At 35.1% G+C, this 15,443-nt stretch overlaps 1 protein-coding gene across 4 annotated transcripts in view; it reads right to left on the bottom strand.

The window, feature by feature from the left end:
- The window catches only part of Qki (QKI, KH domain containing RNA binding), a 115,231-nt gene that overhangs the window by 85,164 nt on the left and 14,624 nt on the right, over positions 1 to 15,443 (bottom strand). The window lies entirely within an intron of this gene.

Below are 15,443 nucleotides of genomic sequence, written 5' to 3'. Positions count from 1 at the left end.
AAAAAATATTCTTGCTAATCCAGGAAGGGGGTGGGGGTTGTTTCACTGATAAAATGTTAACACTCCAGTGAACAACTGTTGATCTATCCTGTCATTCTCTGGATTAAGCCTATTTACAAAATGACAGCCTTCATTTCTAACACAAATCTACACCAACCAAATTACACATCTTATTAAAACTATCTGAGCCATAATCATATAGATTTTTAGTTTACCTAAAATGTTCATGCTTTAAAAATGAAGCCAGTCATTTTAAATGATAGCTTTAGTTAATTTTCATAAGGACACATAAAACAAAATACCAACAGCTCTATTATACCTCATAAATAATCTGCTTCAGTAAGATTTAAACTGGACACCACTTTATTGGATATTTTTACTACCTTTAACACACTCAAGATGCTCAGCAGACAACACATACCACGTTTAGCCAAAGTCTGAGTGACGCGTACAAACTTAGCAGCTAAAGCACTGAAAAATAAAAGAGAGACTAACAGAACTAAATGAACCCTTCCAGGGAAGGAAAGCAGTACCTAAACAATACAAAAGGAGGTACAAACAACTAGGGAAAACAAGTATTCAATATGCCAAGGTGAACAGATGCTACGAAAAACTGGTAATTCAAAGGATGGTGCCTTGGACTAGACCACTAAGGTAGGAGTTTCCAAGACAATAGAAAACAAACCACACCAGAGTAACAGGTATAAATTTAAAATAGCAAAGATAACCAAAATTAATAGTAATATAAAGTTATTATAATTCTCAGGTATATTTTTTACAATTATGAAAATTATATTTTAATGAATCAAATCCTATAAAGAAAAATGGCATCTTCATAAAATATGTAATGGGCTTCAATATGTATCAGCAGATAGGCCTGTACACTGAAACATATTATCATTACAGTATGGTATTCCATTCTAAGGCTAGCTGGACACCTATATAACTGTCTCTCCATTCTATAGAGCAATACCTACTTGGGGAAAAGGAAGAAAGAAAAAAAAAAACATTCATTCCAGTAAATATACCTATTACATTCCAAATGTACAATTTAAAAGTATTCATATTAAGGAACTGTCAAATATGAATGCATTATGCTTCTAACTACTTAACTCAGATTTGTTCAGTAAAATCCCAAGAAAAGGGTATAATCCAAGTGTTCTAAACAGCTATAAAATCATAAATAACCATTCAAAGAACTGCACATTTTTCTCTTTTGATGACCAAACAGAATCAAACAATATATTGGATTAGGCTAAAAGAAGATTGAGCTATCTTGCCAGCCCCTCTAAAAGTTATTTTTATACTTCAAATATTTAAGTAAGTTAAAATTAAAATTACACATAAATTTTTAGCTCAAATCTCTAGATGAAAATATTTGTTGTATTGTATTAATTTATTATCATTTCAATTTCTTCACAAACTAGCCAATTCTTGTGATGCTATGAGCATACCACTAGTATAAAAATCCACTAATAACAGCCTTTCTAAAAACTGCATGTAGTGGTTCTCAATCCATGGGCTATGCATTAGATATCCTGGATATCAGATAATTACATTACAATTCATAACAATAGCAAAATTACAGTTATGAAGTAGCAACAAAATATTTTATGGCTAAGGGTCATGACAGCATGAGGAACTGTATTAAAGGGTCACAGCATCAGGAAGGTTGAGAACCACTGGGCTAGATAGTTTAGTGGTTAAGAAAGAATAGCTCCAGTACCCACACAGAGTATTTAAATCGATTAAATTTTCCATTTAAAAACATGATTATGTGTATTGGTGTTTTGTCTGCATTTATTTTAGTATATGGTATGTATGCTTGGTGCCCCAGGAGCTCAGAGGAGGACAGAACCTCTTAACTTGTATTTCTATATATAACTGAGCAATTGTTTGATCAGTAACTAAAAGTTCTAGAGTTTTGGCCACCCACTGTGTCTCTAGTTCCTAGAATACTGCCTGGAACATAGTGGGTCTTCAATAAGGACTAGGTAAGTTGAATATATGGGTGGGAAAATGAAGGGGAGAACAGACTAAGTCCCAAATTAAAGCTGCACAAGTCATGGGTTCTAAGCTTCCAAAGATCTTAAGTCTAAAAAAAGTGTTGCACCCTGACTTTTCAATCTTAAAGATTTATCACTTTAATAATAGTATACAAACTATGTAAAATACAATGCTGATAAGAATGTAAAAAAATTAGCTAAAACACAGATAGTCCTCCAGATTATGAACTAACCCATCGGTGAATCTATGCAGGTGAACACTACCATTCTAGCCAGAAAAGCATCAGCAATTTGGGATATATTTGTACAGCTCCAGTCAGAAGAAGCTCTGATTACAGTTCTAACAGTAACTCTTCATAATTTGGGGTGTCTCCAATTTAATCTCTGTACTGGTACCTCATGTATTACAACTCACTGAATTGCTCAATTGAATCCAATTATTTAGAATTCCACTTAGTATTTTTTTTCCCAAACCCCATGCTCAAAACTTTTCATTCCCTAAATCCTAGCAATTACAGATTCTGCTAGCAGTTTCCTAACAGATCCTCACAGAAATATGCAATGGGAGTCCTCAAAGTGGACTCACAGACATGTATGTGTTTCTTTATAAAGCAATAGAATGACTCATAACAACTGTATTGCACACATTCTCTTCTGTCGATTACATGAATAATGCTGAAATGTTCCAATACATCCACATGACATTGAAGCTACAGCCATAGTTCAGAGGGATCAAAATTCTGAACCATTAGTATTTAAAAATTTCTACAAACCCGGGGAGTTGGTGGTGCATGCCTTTAATCCCAGCACTTGGGAGGCAGAGGCAGGTGGATCTATCTCTGTGAGTTCAAGACCAGCCTGGTCTACAAGAGCTAATTCCAGGACAGCCTCCAAAGCCACAGAGAAACCCTGTCTTGAAAAAAAAAAAAAAAATCTACTACAATAATTCCTAAAATGGTCATTTATCTTCCTATGATTAATAAAGACAGTTAAAATAAAAATCTCTGGAGTTCTAAGCATTAAAATTGTTTTTCTGAGCTGAAACCCACTCCTAAAACATCAGCCACTCACTGCCACTGAGCAATCTCATAAATACACATCAAAGTTCTATGATATCATAAGCACCCTGTAAACTACCCATCACATTTTTCATGTCCTTCCACTTATTTAGAAACATTCCAAATTTGCTGAATAAAGTATAAAACCACACATGACATTCTATAACAGATGACAGTATGAAGACTAAAGAAGATCACTAATGCCTTAGCAAACTTAACACACTGTGGACATGTTGCTGGTGGAGCTTTGGCATGTTTCTACCATTCCCTCTCGAAAACTGTTCATTTACACAGCAAAATTTTTTTTCTTGTTTATTTTCTACTACATATGTAGCCCTTCAGACTTGATGTTAATCTGCTGACATTCCTTACCACTGACTAATTTGAGTCAAGATGACTGTAATTTCATAAATCACACATTTTGAGAGAACGGATATCAAAATACTGGCATGCCTTATTAACTACCTGATAAAATTTCAACACTAGATACATGTTCTCTGGTTTGGTCTCATTCACTAACATAGCCCAGGCTGACATCTAACTCACAATCCCCTGCCTCACTCTGAGTGCTAGGATTACAGATACGCTCTATCACATACAAGTCCACCTTCCCCTAGGTCCACCAGATTACAAGCAATCTACAATCTGTGTCATTAAATTTAAAAATAAAAACATCTTTATAGCATTTAGGCTTTCTCCTATTTTCCACATTTTCTCAAGTCAACAATAACCATACTTCTTCCCCCTTCAAATTTCTGTATGTACAAAACTATTTGTGTTTATGACTAAAAACTGTACCATCTCCAGTCATCTTCCATTTCTTTGCTCTGATTATCTTGACTTTCATTCCCTCTTTTTCTAACTAAACTCAACTGTGAATTCTGTTCCTAACAGAAATTTACCAAGGAAGCCATATTAACACAGACATAAATATTTTATCTGAGTAGCTATGTGCTTTTTCTTTGTGTATCACACTTAAATCCATCAAGGCATACCTTAGCGTACTATACTGGATACACAGAAATATAGAAAGCATGAAGAGGTTACACTTTTACTTGATCATGGCCACCTCAGCTTTTAAATTAACTTTCCAATGATTTGAGTAAAATAAGAGCCAATATTTAGACACTAATGCTTTACTTACACATAGGCTTAATAAGGAATGTTAACATAAAAGTTTTCAGCTTTCAACACAAGTTTAAAGAGACTCTATTTGTTATTTGCAATTCACCTTTTGACGGATATTACAGTAATATACCAACACAAACAACAAAGTAGGGGTTTAATATCTATGATTATACAAATGAGTTTTCCTTAGCATGTTGCTTACTAAATCTTAGACCTAATCTTAAATTAGAAATCTATTTATATCTGAAAAACAACTACCTTAATAAAGAGATTGTTATGTGGCAGTATGTACTTAGGATTAACAGAGTTCTTCCCCATGCCCTCCTCAAAAGAAAAAAACAACAAAATTCCAACTCAGAATTTACCAAATACAAAGAAAAGTTTAAAGTTATTTGAGGAGTGCAGACTATGGAATGTATTACTTCACTGTCCTTATTTTAAGAAGCCACATCCACAAATTGAAGCAAAGAAATAAAAACAAGCATCATTACTTAGTGGGATATTTTCCTTGCTCTAAATAAATTAAATCTGGTTTAATTTAGAGGTATTTGCTTTCAAACCAGCAAGGAAAAAAAGAATTCAAGCCATTGGTAATTCCCTAGGTGGGCTTTATTTGGGGAGTTAAATTGTACAATACACCTCAAAATTAAACATCTTTCCAAAGAAAAACTACATTAAATGCAGAGTTCAGTACAAGGCATAAGAATTGACAATATACAATGAACAAATAGCACCACTCATGAGATACTAGAATTAGAATCTTGCAAAACTGCTTACTAAAAATAATTTACAGAGCCAGGTCAGTCCTCATCAAAATTCCAATGACATTTTCACAGAACTAGAGAAAACAATACTAAAATTCATGCAACCATGCACACATATACACGTGTGCATGGGAACACACACACACACACACACACACACACACACACACACACACACACACACACACAAACACCCCTTAGTAAGTCAGAGAAATCCCAAGAAAATATAACAATGCTGGAAGTATCAGCACCTTGTTTTTTACTAGAGCATGGCAACCAAAACTCCATGATAGTGGCACAAAACCAGACAGCAGAACCAATGGAATACATAAAATCCAGAAATCAATACTGCTAGAACCAATGATTTTAAATAAGGATACCAAAAGCATATATTAGAGAAAGAGCACTGTGAACAAACTGTGGGAAAACTTACTATCCACATGTAGAATAATGAAATTAGATCCCTATCTTTCATCCTGTACAAAACTCAATTCAAAATGGATCAAAGACCATAATGTAAGACAGGAAACTCTCAAATGCTAAAGGGAAAACACATCAAGGTACAGGAATAGACAAGAACATTCTGAAAAGGACTCCAATGGCCCGGGAAATAACAAAAATTAACAAATAGGATTATATAATGTAAAAAAAAAAAAAAGCTTCTGTTCAGCAAGGGGAAAATTAACAACAGCCTACAGAATGAGAGAAAAACTTTGTCAACTATACACATCTGACAGAGGACTAATAACTAGAACCCACAAAAAAAAGAACAAATCATTCAAAGAATGAGCAAATACAATGAGGAGACAGTTCTCAAGAGTAGAAATAACCAATAAATATATGAAAAACTGTTCAACATCCTTTGCCATGAGGGAAACTCAAAGCTACACTGAGATTCCATCTCTCTTCAGTCAGAATGGCTATCATCAGGAAATCAAGTGCTGACAAGGATACTGAGGGGAAGACAAATCCTCACACACACCACTAGTGCGAATGGTTCAGCCACAATGGAAATCACTACAGAGGCTCTTCAAAAAACTAAAAACAGAAATGTCACATGGTATAGCTATTCCATTTCTAGATATATAACCCCCCTCAAAAAAAAAAAAAATCAAAGTCAGGAGTGGGAGAGAAATGGCTCAGTAGTTAAAAACACTTGCTACTCTTCCAGAAGACTGAAGTTCAGCTCTCTCAGCACTCATGTCAGGTAGGTCACAACCATCTTTAACTCCAGCTCCAGGACAAAAAATGTCTCTGGGTTCTGCATACACCTGTACTCACATGCATGAATTGAATCTACATGCAGATGCACATACCTACACATAATTAAAAATAATATAAATTATTTAAAAGTCAAAGTGAGGATACCATAGAGACAGATCTGCACACCCATTTTTATGGCAACACTTATGACAGTTGTCAAGACATGAAATTAGTCCAGATATCCATCAACAGATGAATGTATAAAGAAAATGTATTACAAACATGCATGCATGCGTGCGTGTGTGCGTGCACTCGCACTTGAGTACACACACAAACACACACACTCTCACACTGGAGTTTATTTAGCTATAAAAAAAAAAAAAATCCATGCCAGGCAGTGGTGGCTCACACCTTTAATCCCAGCACCCGGACAGCTGGATCTCTGAGTTCGAGGCCAACCTGGTCTACAAAGCAAGTTCCAGGACAGGCTCCAAAGCTACAGAGAAACCCTGTCTCAAAAAAACCAAAGGAGAAAAAATTCAAACTAAAACCACGTTTTCTCATGAAGAATTTAAACACAAAGATGTGTGTGTGTGTGAGTGTGTGTGTGTGTGTGTGTGTGTGTGTGTGTGTGTGTGTGTGTGTGATGTAAGTTGCAGGGGAAGTGAGCAGAAGGGAATCATCAGGGAGAAAGAAAGAATGAGAACAATGAGAGAGTTGAAAATGAGTCATGTAGGCAAAGCACATACATCTAATTTTGAAAACAATTAACTCAGGAGTAGAGAGATGGCTCAGCAATTAAGAACACTGGCTGCTCTTCCAGAAAGGACCAGAGTTTAATTCCTAGCACCTAAATGGCAGATCACAACCATCTGGAAACTCCAGTTCCAAAGATCTGACAGGCTCTTCTGACCTTCTTGGCACTAGTCATACACACAGGTGCACAAGCATACATGCAGGCTAAACACCCATAAATATCAGATAATTATAATTAAGTGAACAAATACTGTTGGTATACAAGATTTAAAATAAATCACTAGGAAGAACAGTACAAAAAATGGAAAATCATCTTTTAAAAACAAAAAACAAGATTTATATTGGGATAGGAAGTTTCCTTCACTTAAAACTTTTTTTTCAATTTAACAAAAGAAATGTGGTTAGTTTTATATTTTAATGTCAATTGTCATTTCATAAAAAAAAAAAAAAATGACCCTACTGGTCACTAAGTTCCTCAGAATACTCAAAGAAAAACAGTCTTCATGCAATTCCAAGTAACTCAAAAAAATGGTCACTCATAGAAGACGATTAATTGAAAACTTGTAGTTATCATGAAAATCCAGGTTTAAAAGTAATATTTAGGAACATCTCGGTTTTTATAAACCCTTGGCTTCCCACTTACAAGCAAAGACATGGATAGTAAGAGATCTTTAAAATGTACTATTATTAACCTTTGGATTTTTAATCAAGATTTTTCAGTTGGTTCTCTTGAATTATTTTTTTAACTTGTTTAATGTACACATGGACATTCATGTAAACCCCTGTGTAAGTCAGAATACAGTTCCAGGTACTGAAGGTCTTCAGGCTTGCTTCAAGTGCCTTTATCTGCTGAGCCATCTCAAGTATTTTAGTAGTAATGGATTATACCATGAGGCCGTAAGTAACAGAATAGAGATTTACAAATTCTAACTAACAACTATAAAATTAATTACAGAAATGTTTTTAAAATATCATTAATGGGGTACCATTATATTAATAAAGACATGCAAGAAGTTTATTCAGTGTATGCTAAAATCAATGAGCAACAACATGGAATATGGAATACTACTAATTAGAAAGCACATACTCACCCTTCCTAATTTGATGCACCAAAGTACTTGTATGTGGTTTTACTGCCAAAAATGCATAAACTCAATCTAATCCTAGATAGACAAAGCAGACTAACTCAATACTTAAAATTGTTCAAAAGCACTTAAGTCGTGGGGGAGGGGGTCATTAAAGAAAGGGGAAAAAAAAAGTACCACCACAAATTTGAGGCTTCTAAAGAGGAGGGAAAGTGCATGAGCTGGACTTGGTGGTCCACGCCTATAATCCCAGGACATGGAAGGCAGAGCTGGAAGATCAGTAGTTTAAAGTGGACTACACAGTGAGTTAAAGGCAGGCCCGACTTCTATGAAACCATGACTCAAACCAAAGGCAAAGGGAGAGAGTGGGAGAAAAGGAAGAATTAAGTAAAAAGGACTAGTTTAAAAGCTGAGCAAGATTTGAAGATTTGAAGCAAAGCATGGAAGTATAGTCTCTCATCAACTATTTCTTAATATCAAGTAACAATAATCTTATCTTTTACTAAATCTCTGGCCTTTAAAAAGCCAGCAACAAGGCTGAAGAGATGGCTCAGCCTTTAAAGGATAGGCTCACAAACAAAAGGGAAAAAAGTCTACAACAATAACCTAAGGATTTACACCTTTAAGTATTATGTGGTCTGTGCTCATACACTCTATGTGAGTAGGTCATTATTTGGAGGAATCTGAATCTGAACTCAGCTCCTTGTCTGATTTATCATTCATGGTCAAGACTGAGCTTATGAAAGTACACATGTGCAACAAAGCACACAGGAAAGCAAGCCCACCAAACACTGTACAAGAAGCATATCCACAGAGCAGTTTATAATTAACTCAACTATTTTTAACTGTACGGGTGTTTTGCCTCCATATATGTCTGTGTGCCCCATGTTTGTCTGTGCACTATTGGTGTCTGTGGAAGCCAAAAGATGGCTTCTGATATCCTGGAACTGGTATTATGAATCATTGTAAAGCTGTCATTTGGGTGCTGGAAATCAAAGTCAAGTCCTTCTCTCCAGACCCCTACACCTAATTCTTTGTAAACTGATTTTTCAGCTAATTCTACTCTACTCCTATTCTACCATTCATTACCCAAACTTCTCCTAAAAAAGAATTTACACTTCACAATCAGGTGTTAATGGAAATCAAAGACTTGAATAGTAGTAGTTCTAACAGCACAGAATTTAGAATTTGAAATAGCAAGGCCTTATTTCTTCCTACACATCTTCCTAGTCTTAGAGATGAGAGATTTATCCTTATGGTGTGGTTAGGTAGATTTCCTTACAGTTAAAGACTATTCTCATCATTTTAAAGTTAGGAAATTGTTATGTGAAAGTTAAGCACTTTTATTAAAATCATTTAACTTGTAATTGAAAGTCAGGTTTCAAACCTGGATTTTCTCTAAAATTGTATTCTGTCAATCATCAAACATACCCTCTCCAGCATTACTCTTCCATCTTCAAAATTAAATTTGGTTGCTACTACAACAAGTGGACAGGAGTAGGAAAACCAGTAACAAGAGGCAGAGAGAGAGAGAGAGAGAGAGAGAGAGAGAGAGAGAGAGAGAGAGAGAGAGAGAGAGAAAAGAATGGAGGAAGAAATGTAAAATTGAAGCTAGGGAAAAGTAGAAAGACAGTGATAAGGCAAAGAATGGGATATGCAAATAAAAATTGTGGCAAAAGCTGAATTAAAAATACTCATCCAAGCCTTTTTTTTTTTTTTGAAACTGTCATTTAATCTTTAGATCATGTTTAGGGATCCAGAGCAATATCTGAGATCACTCTATGAGTAAACTTATGAATTCAACAGAATAAATTATTTCGAATAGTAAATATTTACACATTGCCTTAAAATAAAAGATATTCTTTTACGATTGAATACTTTCTATGGAACTAGGAATTTGTCTCTGAAGTTTTCTAGTAGTAAAACTGGCTTCCATGTTGAATTAGATTGGAGAGTAATGATAATAGAAACAATGTGTAGCTTGGTGTTTTGGGGTATCTTAGGACACTAGAGAAAGCCATTTCTAAAAAGAGACAGAGGCAGTCACAGCTCTATAGCTTCATTTGGATGCTACACTAGGAAAATACTAAACTATAAACACTGAAATTCTCCAGTTACTCATTGTAAAAATATGAAAATAAAAACAGAAAGAACTGAATTTCTAATCAATCTGATGACAGAAAATTAAGTTAATGAAACAGATAAAAAAGACATAAAATAAAAGGTGTAATTCTAAATACCTCTAGTGTATTTTTACGTTTTCTCCATTTTTGTAATAACTGTTAAGTAATAACTATCATTTTAGAGGCCAAGTGGTTCTGTTTTTCTTGCTCAAGGCATTTTCTATTTTATTCAGAGACCTGTCAAAAAGGTCAATGAACACATGGATATTTTACCAGCAGCCACACTAAGATTTAGACAGATAAGTTATCATCCAAATTAAGTGTTTCTTGATGTTTCTTGAAACAGAATATTCAGAATAAACTAAACTACTACAAACAGAGCTGCCTTCACCAAAAGTCTGCCTTGACAGAGCTAAATTACCGACAAGAAACAAAAACATAAAAAGGCTGATTACTCTAAACTACTTCACTAGTACTGTCACACAGAAACTGGAAAACTAGTGAAATCCTAGATGACTCTAGGGTGTGAATTAAAGATTCATCTTTACTACACAGTAATTTACAACCAAGCCCCTCTACCATCTTTATTTGGGTAATTTTCATGAGGGGAGTTCAAAGCACACTAGCGATCCCCCAGTATGTTATTTCTAAGCAAGGAAGTGCTAAGAAGAAGTGGCAGAATCTCAAGTTGCAGATGCTGGCAGCACCAGTTAAAAGGTGCACTACACATTAAAACATAAAGTGAACACAGTTTAAGAAAATCAATACTAGAGATGGCTCATCAATTAAGAGCACTGGCTGCTCTTCCAGAGCACAGGATCCTGTAATTGTAAGCAACCTGAAGGATAGGACTGTTCAAAACACACGATTCCCAAGCCCTTTCACAACAACCCAAGATCTTAAATACTTGAGATGTTCTAGCTCTGACATCAAGAATCTGAAACTAAACTGTAGGAGCATTTACCACAATAATAACTGTGTTCCAAACTGGATTTGGCATAATATAAGGAAAATCTTTTATTAAAAAAAAAGGGGGGGACTTATAGAGAAAGTTCTATGACAACCAGGGCTACACAGAGAAACCTTGCCTTGAAAAACAAACAAGAGGGACAGAGGGACAGAGGGACAGAGGGGGGAGTGGGGGGGTGGTGCTGGAGCAAACCAGCTAGGATCAACAGGAACTGAATTTAGTACCAGCTTACAAACAAGTAATTCTTATACTCAGCCAGTTATACTATGATAATTCATACTACATTAACAGCCTACTATACAAAACAGTGAATATTTAAAACTAAGTACACATAAAATATTTGCATTCTTAAAGTATAAACAAACATATACAAGTTATGTCTGTATATACCTGAACTCTGGCTTCATCTTAGATGTTAAACCATGAGTTCTGTCACAAAGTAAAAATAAAGCTTCTCAGCCAGGTGGTAATGGCGCACACCTTTAGTTCCAGCACTCAGGAGGCAGGTGTATTTCTGTGAATTCTAGGCCAGCCTGGTCCACGTGAGTTCTGGGACAGTCAGGGCTATACACAAAAATACTGTCTTGGAATGAATAAAAAATAAACAATAATGAATAGAACAAATAAATAGATAAATGAACAAATAAATGAATAGATAAAGTAAAAATTAAATATATTTTATATATTAATATATTTATATGTGTGTATATGTATACATACATATATATACACACATATATACGTATATAGCTTCTCATACATCAACTGCCTGATCAAGCATCAACAGAGTTCACATAACTGGAATGTTAATCTTTGCTCTAAGTTTTAAAGTTTCCACAGCTTACTAAAATCAAGTAAAACAGAATACCAAGCATTAATGTGTCACTGATAATGGAATGACAGCATTTGACTTTTTCTTTTTTAATTTGCTTTGTTTTACTTTTCTTTACTTTTCAAGATAGGGTTTCTGTGTTCTGGCTGTCCTGGAACTCACTCTGTAGATCAGGCTGGCCTTGGAACATCAAGAGATACGAGCTTTTGCCTCCCAAGTGCTTGGATTAAAGGCATGCACCACCACTGCCCAGCCAGCACTGACTTTTGTACTGTGCCCTCAGTGCAAATTTCAGTGATGGTAAAATGGGTCATATTTACTATTACAAGTTAAGGTCTCCTTTTATATAGATGTAATATAATCACTCTTTCAAAGACTTATTAGTACTTAAAAAAAGAACACCATTTCTTCCTGATTTTCATATCGTTAATCTACAACTCAATAGTCTTCTAGCTACAGAACATGTATAGGGCCCTTTTCTTCAAATAGTAAGCTCTCATGTCTGCTTTAAAAACTGAGCTCTAACTCTACACTTGAGGACAAATTAACCAGAACTACACTCTTCATACTTATTATACTATACTTCCCAAAACATATAATCAATTACATCAGGGATGTGTATTCAAAAGGAAGAAAATAATAACCTTCTCAAGATAATCTTTAATTCCCTTTAAAATCCCACATTTTTAATATTTTAATTTTAAATCACCTCCTCCCCCCTTTTGGCTTTGGTTTTTATCAAGACAAAGGCCCACCCACTCTGTAGCCCTGGCAGGCCTGGAAATCACATATAGGCCAGGCTAGCCTGGAACTCAGAGATTCACCTTGCCTCTGCTACCCAAGTGCTGGCATTAAAGGTGTGTAATACTACACCCAACTTTATAATTTTATTCTAATGAACATTTACTATCCTTGGATGGGTTTCACTTTTCACTTGTTACAAATAATTCTCTGATGGCTATGCATATCATGGATGTCTGGGGAAGGTTATTTCAAAATGCATGCTACAATGTACCAAGACCCAAGAGTTAATCACTCCAAATACTATGTATACTGTATCAAGGGTTGGCTTATCCCTCAGAAGTGACAAGCATTAATTACTTAAGAGTAAATACAAAAGAAAATAAGTTTAGATTCCCATAATAGAAGTTCCATCATTCTGCTCAAAAAAATTGGGGGGGGGGGTGGTGCTAAGATACATTGGGCATCCTGAAGCATGACTCCATGAGCACTGAAGCAGGTCTGAACACCTCTCTGCCAAGCTGGACTTCTCTCTGTAGTTGGGTTTACCCATTTGCCATCTAGACGATTTTTAAAAGCAATAATTATGCATGTATGTCAAAGCAAAGACTTGCTGGGGTCTCTATGATAATGAATTGTGTTTCCCAAGCTTAGAGATGCACAGCAGTCATGCCTGCTCAAATTTTATAGCTAATTAGTTAGATACAACACAAAACAGTACTGACACCTATAGAATGTGATGGGTTTTTAAAAATTTCAACACAAAGTTGAATGGATATTAAATGATCTGGGAAGAGATGGAGGAAGGAAATAAGTATTAGCAAAATACAACATACAAAATTCTCAAGGAACACAAAAAAATTTAAAGTAATGACCAATGCATTCTATAGGTTTCTGCCTCTTCAAAGTACAGGTCCTTACATACACAGAAGAAACATGAAATATAGGGCAAAGTAGTAAAAAGATTTTAATACATAGGAATATCATGTACTTAAAAGAACAATATTTGAAATGTTTAATAAAGAGCAAAAGGTAGGAGCTTAAGGAACTTTAAACTGTCTCTAGCTTTTAAGTAGAAAACTCAAATGTCATTCATCTGAACTAAGCAGGCCAAATAAAATATCCGATTCCTATGTTCTCAATGACAAGGGGGGGGGGAGATAAATTTAAAGCCTCTTCTCTCAGAGTTGCTTTATAGGCAATTTTCTCCCAGTATCAAGGCCTGCAGTTTCCATTTGGCTGCCAGTTTGTGATTAAATTCATCACCTTTATTATAAAAATGTGCTTTACTCCATGGCCTGCTGCACAGGAACTGTAAGAAAAACATTTTTCACTGCTAACAGCAAGATCGTTTTAAGGAAACCACCACATCCACTCAAACATTAACTTCTTCAACCTGCTGCAGAGAAACCTCACACAGAGAAAATTTCTAATAACTGTGTAGCCTAAGGAAACTAAATTCTATGGAAATACCATGCTTAAAGGCTTTTTGATAAAATATAACTAAACATTCAGTTTTCAATGTTTCAATTTTAATTTTTTTAACTGACTTTTCTAACTTGGCCATGATAGAGATTAAAACCACACTAACAGGCAGGTGTTCTACTACTGAGCTATTAATACTTCCAGTTCCCAAACTTGAAATTTGTAAAGAACTACAAAGATGAAGTCAGTGTCTAGAATATTTCCAAAGTCCAATAAGACAGGCACTAGAAAAGTAAGTGCTTATCTTTTTATTTCATTGTTTACAAGTTGGTGGCTTCTCTCAGAGTTTAACTTTTGCCATCTGGGCACAGGGCCAATAGCCAAAGACAAATGTTTACATTACACTCCTATCAGGCAGTTCTTTTTCAAAGACAATATACTTGGGGGAGAGGAGTCAGAAAAGAAATACTTATCAAATAGTTACATTTAAACTAGTTAACATATTTAGAAAAATAATCTTACTCATTTGTGAAGTTTAATTCTTTTTAAAGATTATCTATGTAACTAGCAATTAACAAACTTGGCTAGCAAGCCAAAGAATCTCCTATAAACATACTTGGTATTTTCATTTTAGAATGCAGAGACAAGAACTCAATCTCACTTTAAGTTAAGCTTTAGAAAGGGGAATTATCAGATTATAAAACATGCCCCTCAAAGAAATTGTCATGTTCCTGCCAGAAAATAAGGTATTTCCTTAATGTAGGGCTTGTTCTGTGAAATCTTCTCCAGACTATTGTAATCCACTCATCTCTATATCCTCAGCATCCATTAAGGTGCTTAAGGGGAAAGACTAAAAACTAAACTGTAACAGAAGTCAACATTAGCTTTCTGGTAACTGTATAAGCCACAAACATTAAATTAGTATTATTAATCACAACCAGCATATTTAAATGAAATATATTCTAAAAACTTGTATCACAGATGTTTTGCCCACAAGTATGTCTATGTGAAGTTGTCAGACACCCTGGAACAAGAGCTGTGAGCTGCCATGTGAGTGCTGGGAATTGAACTTGGGTCCTCTGGAAGAGCAGCCAGTGCTCTTAACTGCTGAGCTCTCTCTCCAGCCTACATAATTTACTTTTAACAAAGTATTTCTCTTGATTACCATTTAAGAATTTTTGTTTGTACTTATAGTCAGGATACAAATGTTGCTAATGGGGACAATCAAAGAAACTCAATTTACAAAATCACAACCTTCCAGGGAGACAAGGTGAAACACAACTGTAATCAAACCCCTTGAGAAGTGGTGCCAGGAAGAAGTTCAAGGTCAGCCTGAGCTGCTGTAATATATA

Source organism: Cricetulus griseus, chromosome 2 (assembly GCF_003668045.3).
Source record: "Cricetulus griseus strain 17A/GY chromosome 2, alternate assembly CriGri-PICRH-1.0, whole genome shotgun sequence".
NCBI classification, from domain to species: Eukaryota; Metazoa; Chordata; class Mammalia; order Rodentia; family Cricetidae; genus Cricetulus; species Cricetulus griseus.
This window is presented reverse-complemented; position numbering and strand designations above follow the sequence as displayed.